This window comes from Parasteatoda tepidariorum, chromosome 9 (assembly GCF_043381705.1).
Source record: "Parasteatoda tepidariorum isolate YZ-2023 chromosome 9, CAS_Ptep_4.0, whole genome shotgun sequence".
NCBI classification, from domain to species: Eukaryota; Metazoa; Arthropoda; class Arachnida; order Araneae; family Theridiidae; genus Parasteatoda; species Parasteatoda tepidariorum.
Window position 1 is genome coordinate 65532265 of NC_092212.1, and position 4268 is coordinate 65536532.

General features: G+C 28.8%; 1 protein-coding gene and 2 long non-coding RNA genes across 3 annotated transcripts in view; all 3 read left to right on the forward strand.

Annotated features, from left to right (window-relative positions):
• The window catches only part of LOC139426374 (uncharacterized), a 7784-nt gene extending 7114 nt beyond the window's left edge, over positions 1–670 (forward strand). The window contains exon 3 of the long non-coding RNA XR_011637640.1: positions 459–670. This is a non-coding gene — a long non-coding RNA (uncharacterized lncRNA). The remainder of the gene's footprint in view (positions 1–458) is intronic.
• Positions 1–4268, forward strand: part of LOC139426605 (uncharacterized) — a 207800-nt gene that overhangs the window by 95536 nt on the left and 107996 nt on the right. The window lies entirely within an intron of this gene.
• LOC107449929 (uncharacterized) overlaps positions 2779–4268 on the forward strand; it is a 10864-nt gene continuing 9374 nt past the window's right edge. Inside the window, exon 1 of the mRNA XM_016065611.3 lies at positions 2779–2897. The gene's annotated coding sequence lies outside the window, so the exon portion shown is untranslated. The remainder of the gene's footprint in view (positions 2898–4268) is intronic.

The following is a 4268-nucleotide window of genomic DNA, read 5'->3' on the forward strand; positions in this document are numbered from 1 at the left end:
AGTGGGGTCCATAAGGACCCCACGCACGCTTTTGTGTACGTAAGGGAGGTGCGCGTCCTGGCGGGTTAAAATTCCTCAACTGGTTATAGATAGGCCAATGTTCATGGTAGAGGCAACTCGTAAGAGTCACCAACAATAATCACCAATAATCCCCAAATCCCAATAATCACCGAACACCAGCATTTGTTGTAAAGTGTTAAATTATAAAGATTATTTTACGGTTATTACCACGCAGACTCGCTTTATTGCATGTTAACAAATGGTTTTTTGTTCTCAAGTTATATGATTCTGAACAGTCGTGACCTTCAGTTTTTTTCCCGCTCTGTACAACTCATTTTATCTAAATTGTATTGTTCTTTGTGTTTACTTTCATTGATTTGATTTCAAAATTTCATTTTGTCAGTTTTTACAACTATCTTATTATTGTTAAATGTCTGGTGGTGCTGTTCTTCTTTTAGGATGTTGAACTGTTCAGCTACATTGGCGGTTTCATAGGTATGTGGCTAGGGATCAGCTTTGTATCGATATTTGATCTCTTCGAATCATTTGCCCAGATGCTACTTTATCCATTCCGAACAAAAAAGTTCAACTGTTCAGTGCAAGACTTATAAAAGTGTGTATTTATACACACTAAGATAATGTAATGTAAAATACTGTAAGATAATGTGAATAAAGCGTATAATAATTTTTGAGAGAGAGTTTACTTAGTTTAGTTTTTTATTAATATAATACTAAGTATAATAAGTATGTAGAATTTTTAGTTTAAGGACTAAAAGCAATACGAACAGTAGAAATTCCTCAAAGTGACTCTGGCACTCTGGCGTAAACATGGATTAACCAGGGAAACGTATTCCAAAAAATAAATAAATAACTGACCAGGGGGCGTAAAATTCAATACACAAAAGAGACAAAAATTTGGACCTGGACGATTTAAACATTTTTGAAAATCTAATTTCTCTTCAAGAACAACGCTTTTTTCCTGTCTATTTAAACTTGCAGCTAAACATTAATCATATTGAAAAAAAATACGAATTTAGAATACGAAAAGACGAACACTAAAGACGAAAAAGACCTACTGTGCAACTCTTGAGTGACGTAAATAAAGGACGTACCCACCAACTTGAACTGAAATCACAACTTTTATCGTTTTTTTTTTCAGATTAAATTTCAAATTATCAAATTTCAAACTCTAAAATTCTTTGTTTTTAAAGTCCTACATTTGCATCCCAAAAGCTCTAATGTCAGTAGCAAAAAAAAAAAAAAAAACATAGCAACATGGTGAATAGCATTTGCTGTTCGCCATGTTGCTATAACGAAACTCAACACTTCCTTATAAAGGTATGGGGTGTTTTTAATTGTGTTTCTAGATAAATATTTGACGATTTTGCCATTTCAGGATGTTAAACTGGTTAGTTTATTATGGAGACTTAACAAATGGGATCAGGAAAAAGGATATGGAGGAAAGGGATCAGCTTTTTACATATTTTCGATCAATTTGGATCATTTACGTTTCTTTTATGTGCTGGGACAAGAGATCTTAACTGCGTAATCATCATTAAAACGCATGCAAAAGAAAAAATATATAGGAAATTGATGCTAAAAATGGTTAAAATTGTTACTAAAATATTTAATAAGCAAATAAACGAGAAGAATTGCTGCAAAAATCGTAATGCTGAAAAAAAAAACTTTTTTTGAGAAAAATATTGCAGAAACTTATAGCTTTGAAGGTTTCAAAATTGGGAGAATTTTGAAATATCTGAGCCACTTTACTAAGTCTTAAAAATTAATTGATTTTAATTAAAGTGTTCACGTCCTGCAACAGAAAAGGCGTTAATGTTAATTTTATGTAGAAAAAAAAATTGTTCCTCAGATACTTTGACCCTTTAATCATTGAGATGTTTTAAATTTGCATTTTTTTATATTTGGGTGAGTTCTCGAATTTATTAACGAATTTTTTCTCTTATTTTTATTTACAGTATATTCCATAAGAACCACCCATAATATTTTTTAATCCTCATCAAAGGTGAAGATTAAATGGTTTACATAATTTAGCAAATAAAAACAAGAAAATATCGAAAATTGATAATTCGCAGGTGAGGGTTGGTAGCTGAATAAAACACCTAAACCTGTTTGATTGCGGGAGGTGACAAAAAAGATGAATGCCGTTTCATAGAAACACCCTCGTATTTCAGACTGAAATCGTGCAGTTTTTATTAAAATGAAATTTGGCAAATTTCAATAACGTTTTGTTTTTTCCTAACTTAAGAATTTCTTTACGACTTCAAATGAGCATTCCTTTTGTTTTCTCTCATTTTAAATAATAATTTTTAAAATAAATATTATATTTTTCTGAGAATTGATATTTTATACCAGTTGAGGACTGAAANCACACACACACATATCAGAATTTAAATGATTTGTAGATCCAACTGTAAAACTGACTAACTGCTCATTTCCTAACCCTAGTGACTGATAACCCTAGGTCTACCCTAGTCTACTAACCCTAGTCTACTGAGTTTATGCAACGTCAGCGAAAAAGGTATAAAAAAAACATATTGCATTAAATTAAATAATGTAAAACGTAGGACAAATGTGACCTTACTTAATTTTCTAAAAGGCCCATAACGGAATACCAAATTTTATTATTTTCTTTTTTTTCAGAGTTGTGATTAAGTTTTATCGATTACTAATGATAAGGAATGTCTGCTGTCACCTGACTAGAATTATCATCTGGCAAATCAAAAACAATAAACGCTTTCATTTTCCATATTTTTTTTCTTATTAAACAAACTAACTGGAACATTTAGATACTTTTGATATTTAACGATTTAATTACGACTTATCGATTTGCATTACTACTATGATCTCATTGCATTCCGTGTTTATCAAATTAAGAAGTAAGTTTATGTCACATTTATTTTAAAATTTATTATTGGAAAAGTAAATTAATTTCATAATTTCAATAGCTAAATGCAATTTTTAAAAATACTTGTGAATGCTTGCGGCACATGGTGTTTTTAATTTAGTACTTAGTTGATAGTTTTTCAATATCTCCTATATATTACCTAACACAATTAAATTGAAAATATAGTATTCGTAAATATTAAATAATGTATGACGAACACTGAAGTACGTATATTGATGAATATGGTCACATTATAAATTATAAAAATTTTTGGATCAAATAACAGTAAACAGTTTAAAAAGTACTAGCATAAAGGGTGCCGCACTTCTTTCCTTAAATTTGTACGGAGCAGAAAATCTGATTTAAATTATTTTTTTTAGTAATATTTAATGAAAAATTGTTGTATCACTGTAATTAAATAAATAATACTGTAAATACTGCTGTGTAAAATTCTACGGTACAAATTTATTTTAGTGTAAAATGACCTTCACGAATGCCGCACTTAGACAGTACTTTTAACCGTAATTTGATTAGGAAATTTTTACAGTGTAGTTTAAACGATTTTCAACAGCTTTGTTAACAATTTTAAAATGAATATCTCTACAAAATAATCCTCATCTTTAAATATATATATATATATATATATATATATATGGGTCATTCTCACAAAAACAGTCATTTTCATGTCCCCAGTATATTTCATGTTTGTTTTACAGCTTACGGAAAAAAAAAAGGGAAAGTGTCCTTCAGAATGCAAGCTAGCGAAAGAATAAAAATAAAATTATCAATTTTTATTTATTTATTTATTTTAGGTAATTAAAATATACCAATATGTCATTCCCTCACTTGTCCCCGCTGCTGATTTAAAAAAAAAAATTGTTTCTATAAGCTTCTTTAAATTACCCAGTATAATATTACCTTCCGCACATACCTTTTCGGGCCCATCCTTGGTAACTAACAAATGAAACACTCTTCAGTTCAGCAGTAAGAATACGCTATGAAACAAAATCCCTCTATTTACGCTTTTTTTATGATTTTCTGTTTTTATATATTGTAATCTGGCAAATCTTATTACAAAAATATTTTAAATCATTCTTGAAAATTTTCCCTTTATTGTAAGTTCTTTTTAATTTGCTACTCACTTTTTATATTTTGTTTTTTTATTTTGTTGATTTTTTTCTTTACAATTTATTTTCTGTTTTAAACATGATATTTATTACTAAATATGTTCTGTTCTATTTTGCTTCAAAATTTCTTCTGAATGCTCCTCACACTATTGTATTGATATATTTTGTTTTGGTTATATTGATACAATCGAATATATATAAATATATATATATATATATATATATATATATATATA